Source organism: Schistocerca gregaria, chromosome X, assembly GCF_023897955.1.
Source record: "Schistocerca gregaria isolate iqSchGreg1 chromosome X, iqSchGreg1.2, whole genome shotgun sequence".
NCBI lineage: Eukaryota > Metazoa > Arthropoda > Insecta > Orthoptera > Acrididae > Schistocerca > Schistocerca gregaria.
In genome coordinates, this window is record NC_064931.1 from 646,163,639 (window position 1) to 646,189,700 (window position 26,062).

Here is a 26,062-nt window from a genome sequence, read left to right on the forward strand (position 1 = left end):
ATGCCTTTTCATAAAACTAGAGTATGTATTACGTGCATTTCTAAATAAACGTTTGTTAACTGTTTCTCGTGGTGTTGCCAACTTAACCTTTGGTCAAATGTATGAGCAGAACAAAAACAAGACTCCCTATGAATTACACTATTGGTTTCTGTCCGAATTTTCATAGCAAAACAAAGAGTGAAATATGGACAGATGGGGAAATTGTGTAATGTGAGGACTAGTTTTCCAAAAAATATTAATAGAAATTTTCTTTCAGATTAAAACTGTGGCAGACTTGAACCTGGGACCTTATTCTTTCGTGGGCAAGTACTCAACCAAACGAGCTATGCAAGCACAACTTGTGAACTGTCCTCACAGCTTCACTTCCGCCAGTACATCGTCTGCTTTCCAAACTTAACAGAAGTTCTGTTCCTTATCTTGCAGTAATAGCTCTCCTGGAAGAAAGGATACATTTGGAAAGGTAGAAGATATACTGGCAGAAGTAAAGCTGTGAGAACAGGTCACGAATCGTCCTTCGGTAACTCTTGTCAGTAGAGCACTTGCACGCAAAAGGCATAGGTTGCAGTTTGGAGTCACTGTCTGGCACGTAGTTTTAATCTGCCAGGAAGTTTCAAATCGGTGCACACATTGGCGCAGAGTGGAAATTCATTCTGAAAAATATTTAATTGCTTGAAAGCAATCACAGTAATTCAGACAAATCCAGTAGACAGACATCCTCTAGTACTCTTTAAAATTCCAGGTTCAACATTAAACTTTAAAAGTCTCAGTTGACACCACATTCGCTTTCTCTTGAACTATGTACCCACAGTAAAAATAATTGGAATATGATCATGCGGTGCTTTAGACCTGCAGTCTTCGCACTGTGGCGCTGGCAGTAGTCCACATATGCAGAGGTGTTTTGGTGCATGTCAGAGTACAGCGCAGCGAGTAAGTGTGCAGTTGTTTTCAGACATGCTAATGGTGACTATGCATTGAAAATGGCTCAAAGAACACACATTGATGAGGTTATGAGGGGTAGAATACTAGGGGGACTGAAGGCTGGTCAAACACAGCAGGTCATAGCACAGGCCCTCCGTGTGCCACAAAGTGTGATCTCAAGATTATGGCAACGATTCCAGCAGACAGGAAACGTGTCCAGGCACTACAGTACGGGACGTCCACAGTGTACAACACCACAAGAAGACCGATATCTCGCCATCAGTGCCCACAGACGGCCACGGACTACTGCAGGTTGCCTTGCTCGGGACCTTACCGCAGCCACTGGAACAGTTGTCTCCAGACACACAGTCAAGACGACTGAACGGACATGGTTTATTTGCCCAGAGAGCTGCCAGGTGCGTTCCACTGACTCATTATCACAGGAGAGCACGTAAAGTGTGGTGTCAAGAACACAGTACATGGTCATTGGAACAATGGTCTCAGGTTATGTTCACGGACGAGTCCAGGTATAGTCTGAACAGTGATTCTCGCCGAGTTTTCATCTGGCGTGAACCAGTAACTAGATACTAACCCCTAGTTTTGTGTAATGCCACATTCTGTGGCACCACATTCTGCAATTATCCTTGATTTATGAGCATGAGTGCATTTATTGCTCTTTGTATGTAACTAATGTGTGAGCAATGCAGCTGCTGTGATCGTAGTTTAAGATTTTAAATACTTGATTTTGTGAAGCAGTCTAAGCAAAGTTTTGCTTCAGTGTTTGTGTTGCTGTACAGGATTTTGAGTATCATTCTAAGGCACGTCAAATGTTTCTCTAATCAATTTTATTTCTTACATTTAGACAAACGACTGCACAAAACTTTTGACCATTTTTAATTTTTTCTTCTTTTAGTCAAATAGTGACCTGTGATCAGACCATTGTGGTGTGCATGCATGCCACCTCAATACGGCAGCTAATTTCTGTGGCAGGAGTTTAGCTTCCTATTACCTTTATGTTAAGTGCCAAATCTGACTGGTGACTACATCACTCTTCAATCCTACCTGTGATTTTTGAAAGAATGTACATATGTAGTGTAATGTCCTTAGGTTTAATTCCATTTTTAATATGGGCCATATTTTGTAGAATACAAATCTCTTTTTCTGTTTCAGTCCTGGCCTAAACACACATGAAAAACTATTCTTGTAATTCTCCCAGTACCTACTGCAGCCTACATCCTTCTGAATCTGCTTAGTGTATTCACCTCTTGGTCTCCCTCTATGTTTTTTACCCTTCACACTACCCTCCAATACTAAATTCGCTATCCCTTGATGCCTCCGAATATGCCCTACCAAGCGACCCCTTCTTCTAGTCAAGTTGTGCCACAAACATCTCTTCCATGTATACAACCTTCTTTTATGATTCTTGAACCAAGTGTTAGCTATGATTAAGTTGTGCTCTGTGCAAAATTCTACAAGGCGGCCTCCTCTTTCATTTCTTACCCCCAATCCATATTCACCTACTACGTTTCCTTCTCTCCCTTTTCTTACTACCGAATTCCAGTCACCCATGGCTATTAAATTTTCGTCTTCCTTCACTATCGGAATAATTTCTTTTATTTCATCATATATTTCTTCAATTTCTTCGCCATCTGCAGAGCTAGTTGGCATATAAACTTGTACTACTGTAGTAGGCGTGGGCTTTGTGTCTATCTTGGCCAAAATAATGCGTTCACTATGCTGTTTGTAGTAGCTCACCTGCACTCCTATTCTTTTTATTCATTATTAAACCTACTCCTGTGTTACCTCTATTTGATTCTGTATTTATAAACCTGTAGTCACCTGACCAAAAGTCTTGTTCCTCCTGCCACCGAACTTCACTAATTCCCACTATATCTAAGTTCAACCTATCAATTTCCCTTTTTAAATTTTCTAACCTACCTGCCCGATTAAGGGATCTGACATTCCACGCTCCAATCCATAGAACGCCAGTTTTCTTTCTCCTGATAACGGCGCCCTCCTGAGTAGTCCCGGCCCGGAGATCCGAATGTGGGACTATTTTACCTTCGGAATATTTTACCCAAGAGGACACCATCATCATTTAACCATACAGTAAAGCTGCATGCCCTCGGGAAAAACTATGGCTGTAGTTTCCCCTTGCTTTCAGCTGTTCGCAGTACCAACACTGCTAGGCCATTTTCGTTAGTGTTACAAGGCCAGATCAGTCAATCATCCAGACTGTTGCCCTTGCAAATACTGAAAAGGCTGCTGCCCCTCTTCAGGAACCACACGTTTGTCTGGCCTCTCAACAGATACCCTTCCATTGTGGTTGCACCTACGGTATGGCTATCTGTATCATTGAGGCACGCAAGCCTCCCCACCAACGGCAAGGTCCATGGTTCATGGGGGGTGAAATAACCCATGCAATTGCTATCAGCTGCTATCATGTCAGGGAACTTAGTTTGCTCATAATATTGAACACCAATTTTAATGAAGTCTGCTTTTGTCTTCTGGGACATAAAATTTAGATGAAATATCTCTAGGAGCAGCTCCAGTTGACAGACTCTTCAAACGTTTTAATTGAATGTAAATTAGGAATCCTATTACATGTTACTGGAGCAAATCTGCAGCAGAAGTAGCTGAAACTGAAAACATGCTTCTACATGGAACTGAAGGCTGAACAAACTAATCGGTTCAAGCCGCAAATAAATTGAACATACATATACTTAGAAAAGTCCAATATGGTTCAGTGATGCACTGAAAGTATATTTTTGAGTGATTCTGAAAAGAAATGTGATACCACAGACACAAAAAAAATCTACAACTAATAAAAAAGTTATAGCCCAGATGTAGATTTCTAAGTGTCTTTGTTGCTTGATTTAAAGAAATATTTTAAAGGATCTGTAACCTTTGTTCAGCCATTAATGACTGGATGTTTGTTCAGCTGTTTTTAGGTAGTACTACTTTATTATAGACAACTGTATTGTCGTAACCCCTCCCCACCCCCCGCCCCTTCCATTGCGGATCTGGGGGTTAGAATAGGCCCAAGGTGTTCCTCCTCTCATAAGAGGTGACTAAAAGGAGTCTCTCACTTTTTGGCCCTATGAGTTCAGGTCCCATTCTATGGTTTGACTTATCAAAATTCTACAGAAGTACAGGCCATTTGGGAAAGGATGCCTTACGTGGTGCACAAGTACCCTTAGATTCGATCTCCTGAATCTCTCCACATGTGGTTCAACTATTTGGGTAAGGGCACATTCCAGGGTATGTCCTCTTCTTTCGTTGTCTGCTGTCCTCTTTCACCCCCATGACAATAATTGATTTCTCTTCACTGAATATCCAGCACAGCAGCCAGTCCGTTGTGGTGGGGTCATCATGTACCCATTTGGTGGTAGTGCCCTGGCAACACAGGAATCGCACTGCTGATTCCTTAGCTGTAAACTCCCCACATATGCCAGGGAGTAGATACTTGTCTTCCTGGAGCATCAGGACTCCCAGCAGGACCCACAGGAATTGGCCTTTGCTGTGGCTGAGTGGCGGCCGTGGGGAGAACCCCTGATAGGAGTGGGTGGCATCAGGGCGAATGACCCGCAATGAAGCAAGCTAAGTCATCTCTTGCTGGTGACCAGCAGTCTCTAAGAAGGGCAAGATAGAATACAATGCTGAGAGGTGTAACCCTAAATCGTTTCCCTCCCTTGCTACAGCATGGGAGGAACCTAGAGCTACAGAAGAGAGAGAGCCATATTCACCACGGTTCCTAGTCTCTAGCAGATCTGATGGGAACTCTTTTCTACCAATGAAGCCTCAGTTTTTCATTGAACACCTTGAGGATAAGACTGGAAAAGTGACAGCGCTGTCCAAGATACAAAATGCCACAGTCTTGATTCAGACAGCAACGCCAGCCCAATCTACATCCACATCCACATCCATACTCCGCAAGCCACCTGATGGTGTGTGGCGGAGGGTACCTTGAGTACCTCTGTCGGTTCTCTCTCCTATCCCAGTCTCATATTATTCATGGAAAGAAGGCTCTGATTTTATCCTCATAGTCTCTTCGCGAAGTGTACGTAGGAGGGAGCAATATACTGCTTGACTCCTCGGTGAAGGTATGTTCTTGAAACTGCAACAAAAGCCCGTACCGAGCTACTGAGCGTCTCTCTTGCAGAGTCTTCCACTGGAGCTAATCTATCATCTCCGTAATGCTTTCACGATTACTAAATGATCCTGTAACAAAGCGCGCTGCTCTCCATTGGATCTTCTTCATCTCTTCTATCAACCCTATCTGGTACGGATCCCACACTGCTGAGCAGTATTCAAGCAGTGGGCGAACAAGTGTACTGTAACGTACTTCCTTTGTTTTCGGATTGCATTTCGTTCCAATGAATCTCAGTCTGGCATCTGCTTTACCGACGATCAACTTTATATGATCATTCCATTTTAAATCACTCCTAAGGCGTACTCCCACATAATTTATGGAATTAACTGCTTCCAGTTGCTGACCTGCTATATTGTCGGTATATGATAAGGGATCTTTTTTTCTACGTATTCACAGCACATTACACTTGTCTACATTGAGATTCAATTGCCATTCCCTGCACCATGCGTAAATTCGCTGCAGATCCTCCTGCATTTCAGTACAATTTTCCATTGTTACAACCTCTCGATATACCACAGCATTATCTGCAAAAAGCCTCAGTGAACTTCCGATGTCATCCACAAGGTCATTTATGTATATTGTGAATAGCAACAGTCCTACGACACTCCCCAGCGGCACACCTGAAATCACTCTTACTTCGGAAGACTTCTCTCCATTGAGAATGACATGCTGCGTTCTGTTATTTAGGAACTCTTCAATCCAAACACACAATTGGTCTGATAGTCCATATGCTCTTACTTTGTTCATTAAACGACTGTGGGGAACTGTATCGAACGCCTTGCGGAAGTCAAAAAACACTGCATCTACCTGGAAACTTGTGTCTGTGGCCCTCTGAGTCTCGTGGACTAATAGCAAGAGCTGGGTTTCACATGATCGTCTCTTTCGAAACCCATGCTGATTCCTACAGAGTAGATTTCTAATATCCAGAAAAGACATTATACTCGAACATAATACGTGTTCCAAAATTCTACAACTGATTGACATTATAGATATAGGTCTATAGTTCTGCACATCTGTTCGATGTCCCTTCTTGAAAACGGAGATGACCTGCACCCTTTTCCAATCCTTTGGAACACTTCGCTCTTCTAGAGACCTACGGTACACCGCTGCAAGAAGGGGGTCAAGTTCCTTTGTGTACTCTGTGTAAAATCGAATTGGTATCCAGTCAGGTCCAGCGGCCTTTCCTCTTTTGAGTGATTTTAATTGTTTCTCTATCCCTCTGTCATGTATTTCGATATCTACCATTTTGTCATCTGTGCAACGATCTAGAGAAGGAACTACAGTGCAGTCTTCCTCTGTGAAACAGCTTTGGAAAAAGACATTTCGTATTTCGGCCTTTAGTCTGTCATCCTCTGTTTCAGTACCATTTTGGTCACAGAGTGTCTGGACATTTTGTTTTGATCCACCTACCGCTTTGACACAAGACCAAAATTTCTTAGGGTTTTCTGCCAAGTCAGTACATAGAACTTTACTTTCGAATTCATTGACCGCCTCTCACATAACCCTCCTCACACTACATTTCGCTTCGCGTAATTTTTGTTTGTCTGCAAGGCTTTGGCTATGTTTATGTTTGCTGTGAAGTTCCCTTTGCTTCTGTAGCAGGTTTCTAACTCGGTTGTTGTACCACGGTGGCTCTTTTCCATCTCTTACGATCTTGCTTGGCACATACTCATCTAACGCATATTGTATGATGGTTTTGAACTTTGTCCACTGATCCTCAACACTATCTGTACTTGAGACAAAACTTTTGTGTTAAGCCATCAGGTACTCTGTAATCTGCTTTTTGACACTTTTGCTAAACAGAAAAATCTTCCTACCTTTTTTAATATTTCTGTTTACGGCTGAAATCATCGCTCCAGTAACTGCTTTATGATCGCTGATTCCTTGTTCTGCGTTAACTGTTTCATATAGGTCGTGTCTGTTTTTCACCAGGAGGTCTAATATGTTATCACCACAAGTCAGTTCTCTGTTTAACTGCTCAAGGTAGTTTTCAGATAAAGCACTTAAAAAAATTTCACTGGATTCTTTGTCCCTGCCACCCGTTATGAACGTTCGAGTCTCCCAGTCTATATCTGGCAAACTAAAATCTCCACCCAGAACTAAAACATGGTGGGCAAATCTACTCGAAATATTTTCCAAATTATCCTTCAGGAGCTCAGCCACAACAGCTGCTGAGCCAGGGGGCCTATAGAGACATCCAATTACTATGTCTGAACCTGCTTTAACCGTGACCTTCACCCAACTTATTTCACATTTCGGATCTTCGTCAATTTCCTTCGATACTATTGCACTTTTTATCGCTATAAACACGCCTCCCCCTTCACTGTCCAGCCTGTCTCTGCGGTATACATTCCAATCTGAGTTTAGGATTTCATTACTGTTTACATCTGGTTTCAGCGTAACTCGCCTGTGACAAACTGGTGATATTCTTGTTTCCGTCACTCCCCATAAGAGCCTCAACGTGGTCCAGGGGGATTATTTTCCATTGTGACCACCTCTTGCAGTCTGACTACAAGCTCCGCGCCAATTTAGAACAGTGGGGTATTCATTTCATCTGACGCTTTTACAGGGGACTCTGACAACGGGGTTGCTACCAGTGCCTTCATCTTGGCCTTTGAGTGTGATTCATTGCCTGAAAAGGTAAAGGTGATGGTTTACCACTGTGACGTTGAACCATACGTCCCTCCCCCTATGCAGTGCTTTAAGTGCTGGAAGTTCGGGCACATGTCTTCCCACTGCACTTCCAGCACCACATGTCAAGACGACAGATGTCCACTGCACCCAGATACTCCATCTGCGCCACCTCCCACTTGTATCAAATGTGGAGAGCACCACTCGCCCTGCTTGCCAGACTGCCCAGTACTCCAAAAGGAGTGGAATATTACGGAGTACAAAACCCTGGACCGGTTGACTTACACAGAGGCTAAACGTAAATCGAAAGATTGCACCCCATTTGGTTGATGTCGACATACGCTGCAGCTACATCACCAAGTGCCAGTGGTTCCTCACTCTGTGCCACGAACAGTGGGCCCTCCGGGCCACCAGAATACATCCACCCTTTGTTGGTAGGGGGCAAATCTTCCTCCGCTGCTCCCAAAGCACCTACTTCGGGAGCGAGGCCCCCCCAGATGCAGGGGACATCGGTCCCCTCCCCCCTGCTGGAGAAGCTACAGGCTGCTCACGTACAGAAGGGGTCCCTTGAAGCCCTCTGTCCCAAGGTCTCCACTAATGCCACGGCGGACACTCGCCAGTGGCTCAAGGAGCCAAAAGCTGCTGGACGAAGAGCTTCACAGTCTTCCTCCATGCCAGAAGCTGCTTTGGAGAAATTTTCCAAGCAAGCCCCTGAAGAGAAGCGAGAGAGCAAGCAAAATAAGTAGTAGTCTGCTAAGAAACAGGGCACTTTGGGGGCCACAACACCACCAGTCCCTATCAATTCTGCATCTGAGAATGCAGTGCAGACCTTATCGTCTGCTGTGGACCTGGATCTCACTGATGACTCATCCACCATAGAAATGGCTAAAAATATTCAGTCGGAAGCAGCAAGTGACCCTGAGGCATAACCTGCCTCCTTGCGCGCCTCATGCCTTCCCAGCCTCACAATAACGTCATCCTCCAGTGGAATTGCGGTGGTTTTTTCTACCACCTGGCTGAGCTATGGCAACTCTTAAGCTTTACACCTGCTCTCTGCATTTCCGTCCAGGAAACCAGGTTCCCGGCAATGCGGACCCATGCCTTCCGTGGCTGTAATGGATATTACAGGAACTGTAGCAATTATAATAGTGTCAGGTGGAGTTTGCATCTGTGTCCTGAACTCAGCACACAGTGAACCTGTGCCCCTAAAAACCCCTGTCAGGACAGGCACGATGGAGGAAATAACTGTCTGCAATGTATATCTTCCTCCAGGTGGTGCAGTACCCCTGAACGCATTGGCTGCACTAATTGATCAACTCCCTAAACCTTGCTTACTTTTAGGAAATTTTTACACTCGTAACCCCTTGTGAGATGGCACAGTTCTTAATGGCCAAGGCAGAGATGTCGAAAGTTTACTGTCACAACTTGACATCAGCCTCTTAAATACTGGGGCCACCACACATTTCAGTGTGGCATATAGTACATGTTTGGCCACTGATCTCTCGGTTTTCAGTCCTGGCTTCTCCCATCTATCCACTGGAGAGCACATGATTACCAGTGTGGTAGTGAACCACTGCCCTGGTGTCAGGCCCATGGACGCGTACCCGGATGGGCTTTAAACAAAGCAGACTGGGAAGCCTTCACCTCTGCTGTCGCCGTTGAATCTCCACCACACAGTAACATCAATGTGGTGGTTGAGCAGGTAACTACAACGATCGTTTATGCGGCTGAAAATGTGATCCCTCATTCCGTAAGGTGCCCCAAGCGAAATACAGTCCCTTGGTGGTTGCCGGAAGTCGCTGAGGCAATGAAGGAGCATTGGCAAGCTCTACAGTTCCATGTGGAACACTTCCCTGGAGCACCACATAGCCTTTAAACGGCTCTGTGTCTGCATTCGCCAGTTAATCAGAAGGCGGAAACAGGAGTGTTGGGATAGGTACGTGTCAACTATTAGGTGCCATACGTCACCTTCTCAAGTCTAGGGAGAGATCAAACAAGTTTTTGGGTACCTGACCCCAACTGGTGTTTTTGGTGTTAATGTAAGTGGCGTGTTATCTACTGCCTCAGTGCCCTTGCATATTGCCCCGACACAGCTCCTGGGCCCGATCGGATCCAAAGTCAGATGATTAAACATATCTTGTCTGACTACAAGCAACATCTCCTCATGATTTTCAACCAGATCTGGTACGATGGTGTCTTTCCATCACAATGGTAGGAAAGCACCATCATACCAGTGTTCAAACATGGCAAAAACCAGCTTGATGTGGATAGCTATCGGCCCATCAACCTCACCAACATTCTTTGTAAGCTGCTGGCACATATGGTGTGTCGGCAGTTGGGTTGGGTCCTAGAATCACGTGGCCTACTGGCTCTGTGCCAGGGTGGCTTCCGCCTGTGTCACTCTACCAGTGATAATCTTACGTCCCTCAAGTCTGCCATCCGAACAGCCTTTCCAGATGCCAACACCTTGTTGCTGTCTTTTTTTATTTTATTTAGGAAAAGCATATGACATCACCTGGTGACATCATATCCTTGGCACATTATACGAGTGGGTTATTCAATGCCCAATTTTTATCCAGAATTGCTGTCGCTTCATACTCTCCATGTCCAAGGTGGTGCCTCCTATAGCTTCCCCCATATCCAGGAGAATGGTGTCCCACAGGGCTCTGTATTGAGTGTATCTTTATTTTTAGTGGCCATTAATGGTGTAACAGCAGCTGTAGGGCTGTCCGCCTCGCCCTCTCTGTATGCAGATGACTTCTGCATTTTGTACTGCTCCACCAGTATTGGAGTTGCTGAGTGGCGCCTACAGGGATCCATCCACAAGGAACAGTCATGGGCTCTAGCCCAAGACTTTCAGTTTTCGCCAATAAAGTCATGTGTTATGTACATCCGTCGACGTTATACCGTTCATCCTGAACCAGAACTTTACCTTACTGAAGATCTCCTCACTGTAGTGGAGACATATAAATTTTTAGGACTGGTTTTCAACGTACAATTGATTTGGCTTCCTGACATTCGTCTGCTTAAGTGGAAGTGCTGGCAGCACCTCAATGCCTCCACTGCTTGAGCAACACAAACTGGGGTGCAGATCGCTCTACGCTACTGCGGCTATACAGAGCCCTTGTTCAATCCCGCCTTGACTATGGGGGTCTGATTTATGATTCGGCGGCACCCTCAGTGTTGCGTTTACTTGACCCAGTGCACCACTGTGACGTTCGACTAGCGACAGGAGATTTTAAGGACAAGTCGAGTGACCAGCATCCTTGCGGAGACTGGAGTTCCTCCATTGCAGGTCGGGTGTCCTCAACTGCTCGCCAGTTATGTTGTATACATCCATAGTTCTCCTGCACATCTAAATTACCATCTCCTTTCCCCACCCACGGCGGTTCATCTCCCGCATCGGCGTCCCAGGTCATGGCTTCCCTCCCTTCTATCTGAACTGGTGAGCTTGCCTTTACCACCTATACTCGAGGTCCACACCTCCATGGTGTACACCTAGGCCGTGGCTTCACCTGGACCTTTCACATGGCCCAAAGGACTCAGTTCACCCCGTGGCTCTCTGTTGTCACGTCATCTCGATTCTTGACATGTACTGAGGCTATGAAGTGATTTACACTGATGGCTCGATGGCTAATGGTCATGTCGGCTTCACATATGTCCATGGAGGATATATTGAACAGCATTTCTTGCATGATGGCTGCAGTGTTTTCACTGTCGAGCTGGTGGCTATATCTCATGCTGTTGAGCACATTCGTTCATGCCATGGGGAGTCGTTTCTTCTGTGTACTGACGCCTTGAGCAGCGTACAAGCTATCAACCAGAGCTACCCTCGTCATCCTTTGGTAGTGACCATCCAAGAGTCCATTTATGCCCTGGAATGGTCCGATCGTTCAGTGGTGTTTGTGTGGACCCCAGGACATGTCAGAATCTCAGGCAACGAACTTGCTGACAGGCTGGCTGAACAGGCATCGCAGAAACCGCTTATGGAGATCAGCATTCCAATATCTGACCTGTGTTTGTTTTTACGCTGCCAGTTTTTTCAGCTGTGGGCGACGGGATGGCATAGTTTCAGTTCACACAACAATGTGCGTGCCATTAAGGAGACTACGAATGTGTGGCAGTCCTCCATGTGGGCCTCTCGCAGGGACTCTGTGGTTCTCTGCCGGCTCTGCATTGGCCATGCTTGGGTGACCCACGGCTGCCTCCTGCGCCGTGAAGTGTCCATGCGGCGCCCGTTTGACAGTGGCCTATATTGTGGTGCACTGTCCCACTTTGAATGCCCTGTGATGAAATCTTCAGTTACCGGACTTGTCGCCGCTAATTTTATCTGACAGTGCCTCATTGGCTGATTTAGCATTACGTTTTATTCGTGAGAGTGGGTTTTATCATTTGATGTAAATTTTAGCTCATGTCCTTTGTCCCTCTGTATCCTCCACCATTCTGCTTTTGGGGTGGAGGTTTTAATGCGTTGCAGGGTGGCTGGCTTCTCCTTTTTATTCTCATGGTCAGCCAGCCGTGGTAATCTGTTTTGTTGTTTCCATATCTTCTACTTGTTTCTTGCATGTCTGTGGTTTTCTTATCCCCTTTTTTTCCATTTAAGTTATTGTTGCCCTTCCATCGTTCTTGTGGTTTTTCCTTTCTCTCCATTTTGCTTGTTTTATTCTCACCCTTGTGGCAATGTTTTATTCAGAACAAGAGACCGATAACCTAGCTGTTTGGTCTCTTCCCCACCTCTTTTAAACCAACCAACCAACCAACCAACCAACTGTATCATCTTCCGAAAGTCTGAGATTCCTGTTAATATGTACTTCCAGGTCATTAGTATACCTCACGAACAGCAACATTGCGAAAAAATTTGACTGAAGCATGCCTGAAGTTACTTATAAATGTCTCAATGGTAATGTACCCAAAATAACATGATTCAGCCTGCCTACCAAGAAATTCTCAATTCAGGTACAAATTTTGTTTCACACACCCATGTGATTGTAATTTTGTTAATCAGTGTACTCAGTTAAATGTTGCTTGGAAGTCAATAAATATTATATTGCCATGGTTGGTGGCTTTCAAGATTTGACAAGATAGTTTCCTGAATGGCATTTAACAACTTCAGAAAAGATGAGTGCAGTGGCATAAGTTGTAGAATTTTTTGCACAAAAGAGGTGGCAGTGGGTTTCCATAACAGACTTTTAAGTGATAAACAAGTTCTGTACAGCAGTGATCAATTTACAAGTTGCTCAGATTGTTTTCCCATGTGTGCCAGAGGGAATGTCCACATTATGAGGACAAGTATTATAAATGTTTCCGGGAAGATCATATTGCAGAAGTATGCCATAGCATGGTGAGCAGCAGACATTGGCCCCAGCCAGTTGAATTTAGTAACATTTGAGGCAGTGATCATACACTTGTACCATACAAAATTTTTTGACATGCAAAAGTGCAAGACATTCCAGTGACTTCTTTTTGATATTGGTGCATTGTTCTGCTATTAACCAGTCTACTTACTATAGTAAGGGTGCTACTTCATTCAGCAAAGTGCAATGAAAGTTGGTATATGGCCATTATGAGCTGCAACTTTTAGACAGTGTGCAACTGACAGTCACTTACTGAGTGTCTCAAACATTGTCATTTATACTTTGGCAGATCCATCGACTGAGTACATTGATGCAGTGCATATACACGGAGGGCAGTTGACTTTCAGGCCCACATTATCTTAAAGCCAACAGAAAGTCTGAGATTTTGCAAAGCTTGCCCAATTCCATTGGCCAATAATGATGAGGTTAATATTGTCCTAGATGGACTAGAACAACAACAACAAACAATTTCGCCCCGTTTCGTACAGTCGGTGGGGTTCACCATTAGTGGTCATCAGGAAACTTTGGGGTTGTCTTCAGCTGTGTAGTGACTTAAAGTAAACCATTGTTTTTTATCCATTGCTTCATCCAGATGAACTATTTCCTAAACTTTTCATGGCAAAAGACTTGAAGATTTTAGTCTTGAACACACCATTTGAACTGTATAACAGGTAGCTTTTTGGAGTGCCTAGCACCCCCACCATTTTTTGGAAGTTTGTTGAACAGATTATTGCAGGGACTCCTTGTGTGAATTACCTCAATGATATTCTGGTCACTGGTCACACAACAGAGGAACATTTGTGCAATCTGTATCTGCTTTTTGTGGCCCTTGCACCAAAAGGTCATTAGTGTAACATTTCCAGATGTGCCTTCAATCAGCAGTCACTTATTTAGGGTATAACCTCAGTGAAGAAACTGCGTATTCTTTGTCTCGGTAGATTTCCTACATGGGAGCATTTACGTGATGCCCCTGAATATCTTGTTTCCATTCCTGCAACATCAAGCAGATGCAACCAAATCATTCTTTCTGGGTTCACCAGGATGGGCAAATACAGTTGGGGGGAGGAGGGGGGGGAGACAGCAGGGGTGCAAGGTGGTTTTCATGGCTACAACTCGTGGGATGCTGTATCAGCATTGCAACCAACCCTGGTTACAGCACCCTTGCCAGCGGCCTCCCGTGTTGCGGAGTACACCATTGCAACTACATCATCACTCTATGCTGGATCACAGATGATTACCACCTTGTCCTCCTTTCTTACAAACTGATAGGCAGCCACTGGACATCAGTCATGCTTTACATGCGATCAATCACTGGACTCGCCACGTTCTGCAGTGGTACTTCCTCTCTGAGAAGTCGCCAGTCCTCTGCAAGACACTGCAGAACCAGCACCATTGTCACTAGAAACACTGGAAATCTCTCAGAAGCCTTCCTTCACGATATTACCAAGCTCCTGGTCACTTCTCCAGTGACATCCTTCCCCACACAGTTGCAAGTCCTGCGGATTGGTACAATGGGGTAGGGATTTAGTATCCTAACTGGATGTGCAAATGGAAAACACAAGTATATCGATATGACTAAAACTGCCCACGTCTGGCATAGGTGTCTATGGCAGAAAAGCCACCAGTGTTGCAGTCCAGTCGCACGGATGTCCATAACCAGCAAATATAGTTGAGTGGTAGCTTCGCTCACTGCAGCAGCACACCAATGCACACAGTTTCATTTGTGAGTTTCCAGAGCTTCTCACAAGAAGCAACTTATTTTAAATTTACTCTGTGCTCTTTAGTTTAAACTATGAAATGTTGTGTGTGGTTGTGTATTTATCAGAAAAAGTTCCATATTTTAATAACTATAGAATGTATTTTGATCAGATTTAGTAATGATAGGGATTGTGATTGATGCATTCAGATGCAAACTGAGTTCGTGACCCTTCCCTTATGGCTCCAGGCAGTGCTGGCTTTGGTCATGCAGCTTAAGGCTGTTGCCAATGGGCATCCTCATCAGGGGCTGCACATGGTGATCCAAGAGACATACCGCATGTTCACACGTGTCACCCATTGGGTCCACTACAGCTGCAAAAGACTTTCCAGGGGGGCCAAATGAAGGGCTTCCCAAGTTTGCTGACAAATGTGTTTCAGGTGCTGTATGTGTGGTAACATCGGGAGCCAGATACAGTCGCTTGTCCTATTTGATGGGAGGCCTCTCAGGCTGCAAGATACGGGCAGTCACAGAGGGTGGGATTATTGGTAGTAGGGATGTCCAACGTTAGGTGCAGAATGGGGCCCCTTAGGGTTATTGCTACCAAGGAGGGCAAGGAATCCAGTGTAAACTCAGTTTGCATACTGGAATGAGTCATTCCAGATATGGAATGGGTGTTTCTGAATACCATGAAGAGCACAGGGTGCAGCCAATTGCAGGTGGTGGCTCTTGTTGGTACTAATGATGTATGCTGCTTTGGGATGGAAGAAATTCTCTCTGGTTTCAGGTGGCTAGCTAATGTGGTAGTAATTGTCAGTCTTGCTTTTGTGATGAAGACAGAGCTCAACATTTGTAGCATCATCAACAGGACTAACTGTGGACCTTTGGTACAGAGCTGAATGGAGGGTATGAATGAGAAGCTCAGACAGTTCAGCAACTGTGTAGGGGGACTCCTCAACTCACATCATTGGATGATAGGTTTTCAGGTTCTGTTTAATACGTTGGGAGTCTACTACATATGGGAAGTGGGTAATGGGGACTACATGGAGAGGACTGGGTGGTTCCTTAGGATATAGGGTCTTGCGATAAGGTACACAAAGGGTGTCAATCTAAAAGAGTGCAGTTCAAACACAGGACAAGTGTAGATCTAGCAACAGTCATTATAAGTAGTTGTAAATTGTCATTGCTCTGTTGGGAAAGAATCAGAGTTCCAAGCACTAATAGAAAGCACTGAAGTTCAAATCATTACAGGTACAGAAAGCTAGCTAAAGCTGGAGATAAGTTCAGCTGAAATTTTTGAAAGGACCTAATCATATTCCTAAATGATAGACTAAATACAGTTTGTGGTGCAGTGTTCATTGCTGAAGTAGCTTACCTTGTAGTGAAATTGAAGTAGATCGCTCCTGTGAGTTTGTATGCATATAGGTTATACTTGACAACTGGAATAAATTAACGACTGGTTCCTTTTACTGATCTCGCAGCTCAGGTGATACAGTTGCTGAACAGTTCAAAGAAAACATGTCTCATCTCAAATAGGTACCCAGCTCCTACAATTATAGTTGATGGCATGTTAACTACACTTTCAGTATGTTGGTGAAAATATATGTTTAAAGTCAGTCGTTTGCATAAAATATCATCCAATTTTGTACTGAATTCATTCTTCAAAAATTGTTTCAAACAATCAGTCCAAGAGCCCACTCGAAGGGCAAATGTTTGTGAAAACCTACTTTGACCTCTCAGTAACAAATAATCCTGAGCAAATAGGAAGCATCGTGATGGATACAGGTACCATTGACCACAAGGTTGTTGTTGAGAGACTGAATACCATAACATCCAAAGCCACCAAAAATAAATGCAAGATATGTTTATTTAAAAAAAGCAGATAAAAATTCACTGGATGCCTTCTTAAGAGACAGTCTCCATTCCCTCCAACCTGAACTATGTAAGTGTAGACTAGATGTGGTTTAAATTCAAAGAAATAATGTTGAGAGATACTTACCAAATAAATGAATAAGAGATGGTACTGATCCCCCATGGTACGTAAATAGGTCGGAACACTGTTGCAGTAACAACGAAAAAAGCATAACAAATATAAAAGAATGCATAATCACAGAGATTGGCGACATTTTACATATGCTCAAAGTTTAGTATGGACTTCAATGCAAGATGCTTATAATGGTTACCACAACCAAATTCTTTCTTGAAATTTAGCAGGAAACCCAGAGGGATGGTGGTCATGTGTAAAGTAGGTCAGCATCAGGGTTCAATAAATACCATCACTACTTGATATCAATGGTAATGTTCCTGATGACAGTCCCACTAAAGAGTTAGTAAACAAGGTTTTCTGATATTGCATGAGCAAAGATGACAACGTAAATATTCAAGAATTTGAGTCAAGAACAATAGCCAACATGAGCAAGTCAGATGTAGATATCTTCAGTATAGCAAAGTAGCTTAACTCACTTAATAAAGGTAAGGCCTCCTGTCCAGACTGTATATCAGTTAGGTTCCTTAAGAGTATGCTGATACAAAATCTCCATACTTGGCAATCACAAACAACTGCTCGCTCATCGAAAGATCTGTGTCTAAAGACTGGAAAGTTGCACAGCTCACACCACTACTCAAGAAAGGAAATAGGAGCAATCCAATGAATTACAGACCCCTGCCACTAACGTCGATTTGCAGTATGATTTTGGAACATCTACTCTCTTTGAACATCATGAATTACCTCAATGAAAACTATTTGACAAATAGCCAACAAGGATTCAGAAAATATCATTCTTGTGAAACACAAATAGCTCTTTATTCACACAGAGTAATGAGTGCCACGGGTGTCTCAAATTGATTCGACATTTTCAGGTTTCCAAATGATGATTGACATCATTCACTAAAAGTGACTTTTAATCAAATTGTGTGCCTACGGGTTATCATCCCAGTTGTGTGACTGGATTCATGATTTTCTGTCAGAAAGCTCACAATACATAGTAATCGATGTAAAGACAGTGACTGAAACAGAAGTAATATCTGGCGTTTCCGAAGAAAGTGTTATAGGCCCTCTGCTGATCCTGAACTATATAAGTGACCTAGGAGACAATCTGAGAAGTCCTCTTAGATTGTTTGCACATGATACTGTCATTTACTGCCTCCTAAAGTTTTCAGTCGATCAAAGTCAAATGAAGAAAGATTTAGATGATATATCTCTACTGTGAATGAAAACATGTTCAAGGTTGGATATTTTTTATATTACTTATGCGATTGGCCAGTTCCGATCTTTGGTTATTTTCAAGCGCTTTAGCTGATACAAACTGAAAGATGTCCTTTCATGTACCAGTAATAGAGGGTGACAAATATTCAATTGTATGAAATAAGATCATCATAACTTCTGAACGATTTGTTAGGACATTCAAACTACATGAAATGATCATTAAAGCAAGACCCTAAGCTTCTTTACATCAAAGGGGACAGTTAAAAATGTGTGCACCGACAGGGATCTGCTTACATGGCAGATACTCTATCCACCTGAGCCACCGAGGGCACAAAGGATAGTGCGACTGCAGGGATTTGTCCCTTGCACGCTCCCTGTGAGACCAACATTCCCAATTTAACGTCCCCACTAGTGGTGGGCAGGAAATCGCGTATCTGTTAGAAATCACAGTGATTGAGAAGTCACAGATATCACAGTAACAACTTTACAAAATGTAACTGCGATTTCAGTCACAGGTAGCAGTCGCAAGTAGCATTTCACTATAAACGCCGTGAGCCATCTGTTGGCCGAATTCCATACTGCTTTCTGCGCAGTTAGCAGTGCCACCTATTTGGCCAAAGTTTGTACTACGCTCATCTCTGCGACACGCTATCGAGTCAACTGCGATTTCCGTGACAAGTCGCAACTAAGAGTCGCAAGTAGCAACTAAAAAGCGCAGTTAGCAGTGCCATCTGTTGAGCAAAGCTCATACTATGCTATTCGCTACCGAGTCAAACTGCGATTTCCGTGACAAATCGCAACTAAGAGTCACAAGTAGCAACTAAAAAGCGCAGTTAACATTCTTTTCCTAGTGCCATCTGTTGAACGACGTACGTACATCGTTATAAGAGCCTTGTGCTTCACGAGATCGGTGTGTTGTGTGTGCGTATGAAGGACTTATTTCATTAGTGGTACAAGTCCATTTTTGTTGAGCGCTGAAAAATCTACAGTTGAGATACCAGAAATATTCAAGCATATGGCTTCTTGCTAGAAATGAACCTTTATTAATGTTTGTTTGGATCATTAATTTCAGAATCATTATAGACAGAAAAGTGGAGGTAATGGACTTGTACCACTATTGAAATAAGCCCTTCACATTATATGACGACATGCACATTCAGCATCAGTTATGATTGGTCAAACACAGCTGTGACTCTGAATGTATTATATTAATAAGAAGCAACATTGCCTTTTTCTCCTGAAAATATCAAGTAACGTAACAAATGTGATTCAGCTTCCAACATGACAATTTTGGTTAATGCTCCACATGTCTACAGGACTTTGCAATGTTAACACAGCAGAACTCAGACATCTGTATAAGTGTAGTGAAATGAAAACAGCATTGAGTCATATGAATGCCTCACTTTTATTCCGGCACAGTTCAAGACTCGGGATAAAAGTTTTGCCCCTGGTGTTCTACATGGCAACTTCACACACACGAACTTTTTGCCGACACTACAACCACCTACATAAGTAAGCTTTTCCTGTGTTACTTTCAAGTACTACACTTAAGCTATTCCTGATTTAACTGGAAGATCTGTACTTCCCACTTTCATATCAACAGCCTCAAAATGCATATTCTATACCTCGGGCTATGTTACAGGTCAGTGTCACACCAAGATTGTGGAGAAAGGGGGGGGGGGGGGGCGAATGTCACTCTTCAACTAGTGTTTATCAGTATGTGGCGAAAAATTACGGGTATAGGACGGCTTATACCATGTGGAAAATGAGATTTTCATTATTCAATCACTGTATTTAACATTTATTGTTCCTTTAAAACCGCATAACTACTTCAATAAAACACAGTTTAATCACTCATCTGCACACTTATTTCACAATTATGTCATTTTTAAACTGCAAATCCTCTAAGAGCTGTCTTGAATCTTCACGAGTCTCTCTCAATAGCCTTGATGTGGATAGATACGTACAGCAACCAGTAATCAAGAGTGAGAAGTGTGTCTGCAAAATCACAAGGATTATTAAACAATTTCTGCTGTCACTAATTACAAGCAATATAATTGACAGAGTAGATTGCTAATATTTGCTGTAATGAAAGCCACTCAATGGGGTATATTTCACGTTCGCAAGAACGATCTCACTGAAGTAATTAAGTCCATCGAAACACTTAGAAACTAACCTCTCGTCTGACGAAAACGGTCTAAAGACGCAGTGGCAATTTCTCCAGATCTGTTGACAATGATATTTTGAGTTGTCAATTTACTGAGTGACTGAAATGTAGTTCGGGTACCTGTGAACATAACGATATGTTAGAATTCATTTTCTAAACACGAACTATTATGCTACTGTATGGCTACTTACATATTAATTACACTATTAATATTTTCACAGTTGTTTCTTTAATACATAATTAAAGCCAACGGAAGAACAAACGTAAAACTTACTTACCAATGACAGATTTGTTGAGATGCAATTTTCTGTGTGGGCAGATGTAACTTTTTCATACGGTGGTAAATCGCAGAAGTAGCAGAAGTCACAGAAATAGCAGTGGCGGAGGGATACGCGACCTACGTTCCTGAACTGCGACAAATCACAGTTAAGAATAGCAGATACTGAAAAGTAGCATTCACAGAAATCACTGATATCGGAAAATCGCAATTCAGCCCATCACTAGTCCACACACTACATTCGTAGAGCTCCTGCCCATTACACTCATTACTCGCGGTAGATAATCTTACTGAGTCCCGTAAGAGTTTCGCCACGATCAGGGTCACTGGGAATAACATTCAGAATTTAGTTTCCACACTCAAAAGCAAATCTTAACAATGTTCTCGCACTAGTTTCGGCACATTTCACTTCGACATCTTGTTAATGCCTCCGGAGTCTGCTGTTTTTTTACCAGTTACTTTCATTGTTCAGTTTCCCAGCCGATTAAAACCACATGAGGGGCGGCATGTGGTTAATTAATCTAGTATATTTATTCGTCGTCCTTTTAGAAGAGCTTGAAAACTACTTTGCGTCAGCCAGAAAGCGATGGAGAACATACTGACAACAATTTCCAGTCTGCAAGTCCAATTACTCCCGTGGAATCGAAGCGATCCAGGACGGTGTACAGTCCTCGCGAGTTCTCTTCCTGCTTTTACCGAAAACATGCGTTTGGTATCAGTCTAGCTGTGACGTTATCGGAGACTCAGTACATGCCAGCGATTGACTAATGCATGGACAATTTGACAGCTAGGTGCGAAGTGTGTCCCATACTGCCTCTCCGTCTGTATTTACGAGGGTCACTCCAAAAGAAATGCACACTATTTTTTTTTAAATCCATCTTTTATTCTACATGTTTAAAAGTTTTAGAGTGTGTAGATACAAGCCTTTAGGAACAATATTTTCATTTCTCCACACAATTTCCATCCGTCTCAATTGCCTTACGCCACCTTGGAACCTTCGCCTGTATACCCATATGGTAAAATTTTTGACCAACCTGTTGGAGCCACTGTTTGGCAACATGCACAAGGCAGTCATCATCTTCAAACCTTGTTCCACGAAGAGTGTATTTCAGTTTCCCAAAGAGATGGTAGTCACATGGAGCCAGGTCAGGACTGTAAGGCAGGTGTTTCAGGGTTGTCCATCCGAGTTTTATGATCGCTACCATGGTTTTTTGACTGACACATGGCCGTGCATTGTCGTGCAACAACAAAACATCCTGCTTTTGCCGATGTGGTCGAACACGACTCAGTTGAGCTTGAAGTTTCTTCAATGTCGTCACATATGCATCAGAATTTATGGTGGTTCCACTTGCCATGATGTCCACAAGCAAGAGTCCCTCAGAATCGAAAAACACTGTAGCCATAACTTTTCCAGCAGAAGGTCTAGTTTTGAATTTTTTTTCATTGGGTGAATTTGCATGATGCCACTCCATTGCTTGCCTCTTCGTCCCTGGTGAAAAATGATGGAGCCATGTTTCATCACCTATCACAATTCTTCCAAAAAAATTCATCTCCACCATTCTCGTACTGTTTCAAAAGTTCGCTGCATACCTTTTTTTCTTTCTTTTTTTTTGTTTTTTTTTTTTTCCTTCCTGAGCCACTGTCAACATCTTGGGGACCCACCTGGCACAAACCTTTTTTAACATCAACACTTTCAGTAGTCTGCAAATACTTCCTTCCCTTATCCAAACGTAGGGTGACATTTCGTTCATTGTGATGTCTGTCACATTGTCTGGAGTGTGTGTAGTACGAGGCCTGCCGCTGTGAGGACATTGCTCAATATTGCCATGCCCACTTTCATCATGTAACATGCTTGCCCACCGACTAACTGTACTGCGATCGACAGCCGCATATCCATACACCTTTTTCAACCTCTTGTGGATGTTTCCGACTGTCTAGTTTTCACAGCACAGGAATTCTACGACAGTACGTTGCTTCTGACGAACGTCAAGTGTAGCAGCCATCTTGAAGACATGCTCTGACGGCGCCACTCACGGAAACAGGTTGAACTAAGTTTGAAAACAAGTGGGAAGGATGTATCTACACACTGTAAAACTTTCACACATGCAGAATGAAAACTGTATTTTTACAAGCATATTGTGCATTTATTTTGGAGTGACCCTCGTATGAAAGGGCGCAGCGGGCGGCTGAACGGAACATATGCGCCCAGATAGTAGCATCTAAACGGCCGCTTTTTCTTACGCGTATTTTTTAATAACTGCGTCATATATCAATTTACTATCTTCGTAATTTTTATGGGATTAAAGTTAAGTTGGCTTTAGTCATTAAACAAAGTTTCAGCTCGACTGCATTTACATTTTGCCAGCTAATTATTTTAAACGTAACTGACAGTAGAACATGACCACTGAACTACATCTTTAAAAGACCTTGTATTGATTGTTACTTACATTAAAGTCTTGAAACTTGTTATTGATTTTCTAAGCGGCACCTGTTTTTTTTTTCTTAAAATGTATTTAGTAAATCATATTTATCTGATCATTCTGAGATTTAACAATTTCAGCATTAATATACTGAAGCATATATTGACAGAGTTTGGAAAAGCTACAATAATTTTTAATTTCATACCTATATTATGATGCAATACTTCGTATGCTACGCACAGGTGCGTTATGATGACCTGCCTTTCGTAGCAAAGAACTGGGCTAAGTCCCGGCACACTCGCTCGCCTCTATATCTCTCAAATATACATCCGTCAGCTGCACATACGGTTCACGTCCACGCTGTCGCGGCATGCTACCAGTGTTAAAAACTGCGATGGAGCTCCGTATGCCACGGCAAACTGGCTGACACTGACGACAGCAGAGCACAAATCCTGCGCAGCTAGCGCCATTCGACGGCCAACACCGCGGTTCCTGGTGTGTCCGCTGTGCCGTGCGTGTGATCATTGCTTGTACAGCCCTCTCGCAGTGTCCGGAGCAAGTATGGTGGGTCTGACACACCGGTGTCAATGTGTTCTTTTTTCCATTTCCAGGAGTCTAGATGTGCCTGGTTCTATAACCTGAATGGACTTTTTACGTAACTATCGTTTACACCTGACCTTGTCAAGCATCTGTTGGTACCAGTATCCACCTAAAAGATATCTTCCATATTGGAACAAGTGCTGCACAATATGCCTAAGGCTTTCCTCACAAAGATGGCCAACACCTCTGCCACTTCATTTGCTCCGGGGTATTGATGATGCAATTCTGCACTCGCAGCAACGTGGGACACACACATGTGCATCACCTAAGAAGAACCCTTGAGTCGTAATGATTTGTGTGCAGTAGGCAATATAACATTGTCTGAGGATTTAATTTTTCATACCCTGTTTCAAGACTTCCCAGCACTTACGAGACTCACCAATGCTACCAGGAAATGCACACACACTAATCAACACCATATCTGCACAACACACAGCCAGCCTCACATCATGCATGGTTGGTTCATACATCAAACTGGTCCACATTTTGTAATAAAATCTGTACATGTGTGGTTGTAAGAGTAGCCTCCAGTCTAGGGCATGCTGAATTACTACCTAACTGGCGAAGTTAAGTTCTTAAGTTTCAGCTCCTGTAGAGATATACACCCATTTTCGTTAAAATTTTAATTGTACCTGGAAAGTCACCTGCGGCAACTGTATAGTCACGTAGTTTCACTGAGGGAGCTTTATCAGCTCCATTGAACATGGAGGTAATCTGCATGAGAGTTTCACATAGGTGAATTCGCTCATCTAGCAATATTATGACACTGATATCACTACACTGAAGATTTTCGAAAACAAACACTGGGTAAAACTCTCAATCTAGGATCATCCCCACACTAACATGTCTGCTGTCTTTGATGTTTAAAAATGGAGGTGATGTTATGTAACACAATTCTAAGATCTGATGGTTTTGCATCACCTGCAGGAACATGAAGAAATGTGCATTAAATTCATACATGTATGGTCACATTCTTTTTTATTAACTTCACTTCTCTCCTGCATCAAGAATGCAAGCTGAGATATGCAGTTTGACATCTTCTCCCTTTAAGAGTTCATACTCGACTGATGCAGAGATATTTTAAACCGCTGTTAATGTATATAACATTGTAGCAGTGCATGGCACATTAAAAAACGAAAAACTACATGTACATCATCTCTGGTTCCAAGTGTGTAAGATGAACCACTCAGAGAGCACCACAGTCAGCTCATCACATCAGTCCCAATTTCGTAACTTGAAAGTAGTGCTATCAGCTCATAAACGGTGTGACTGACTGATCGTATATTTTGGGATTTCTGTATAAGCGATTCCACTTTGCTCATAGTATTTCAACAACTGCCTTAGTCATCATCTTGAAGTGCTCTGACTTGTCTCATTTGTGTTCATCTCTGTTGCACCACAAGTTTCTGACGATACTACCTTCATGTATACAACTATGTTTTTTGACAACGCTTTCCAGAATTCATCACTTGAGTTCTCAGAGCATCTCTGTTACACTTTCATATGAGTGTATTGACCTGTTATGATACTGATAACCCGTCTCTAATTTTGTTCGATTAATGCTACGAAGCTTGCTGGATAATGACGTGAAACTAGTGAATGGGTGCTCCATAATGGATGGCATTGGGGTTTATTTATGGATGCACCACACTTTCCACTCGCCTTCACTACTATGTATCCTATGTTTACATCACACTTCAGTTCACATCTACACACATACTCCGCAAGCCGTCATACGGTGTATAGTGGAGGGTACTGGTGCCACTGCTAGTCATCCCATTTTCTGCTCCACTTGCAAATAGAGCGAGGGTGTGGCAATAAATTGTACTGCTGTCTGTCGCAAATGTTGCTTCTCTAAACTTTGTCAATAACGTTTCATGAGCAGAACATTTGCATATCTCTGAATTGCCTCGACCTCTTCCCTTCGTCTGAGTGCCTCCCTTGAAAGTCCATCGTGTTATACACTGCGCAACACAATTAAAAGTTCACTTCTCTGAAACCCTGTAACTGTCTCCCATTTGGACGTAGACTTTTCAAATCTGATTCAACGGGCTTACAAACTTCCTCTGTAATTGTGCAAAAGCGTGGCGCCCTGCGACGCCACCCTCAGGCTCGGCGACCCTTCTACCAGAGCTCAGGAGTTCATGTAAGTTTTGAGGTGAGTTAATGATGTCACATCACAATTCTGCCCATTACCACTGCGGACCTGTCACGCGATGGGAGAGCAGTTACAGCCCCTCTCACCTACATTTTTTCACCCCTTCATCTGACTCCTCTACAATCAAAGTCAGAACTGCAACACATAGCACTTAAATCATGCTGTTTTTTTATGGGTGGCCGAAGAAAACATTGCAAACACACTATCGCTAAGAATCGACACGAAAAGGCCTCAGCAGGCGGCATAAGGGACGTCAATGGAACCATCCGTTCCCTATGAGTGTTCATTTTCACAAATTTTTCGCTCGTGGGACAGAAAGATGTTCTTGACAAATTTTGCCACATGTCACATCTCCCGGACGGGGCAACCTTTGTCTAAGTATATCTTGGGGCTACAAGCCCACTGACCGTGATCTCACCCCTTTGGCGTGTAGGATGACCGCAAGTTTTGCTCTGGTATACGGGGTGGAACCGCTAGGGACTG

At 43.2% G+C, this 26,062-nt stretch overlaps 1 long non-coding RNA gene across 1 annotated transcript; it reads right to left on the reverse strand.

Moving 5' to 3' along the window:
* Positions 1–19,783: 19,783 nt before the first annotated feature.
* On the reverse strand, positions 19,784–20,477 carry LOC126297384 (uncharacterized). Its single transcript, XR_007552512.1, has 3 exons — positions 20,403–20,477; positions 20,134–20,244; positions 19,784–19,955 (listed from the first exon to the last, which is right to left on the reverse strand). It is a non-coding gene; the product is annotated as an uncharacterized LOC126297384 (long non-coding RNA).
* Positions 20,478–26,062: the final 5,585 nt, after the last annotated feature.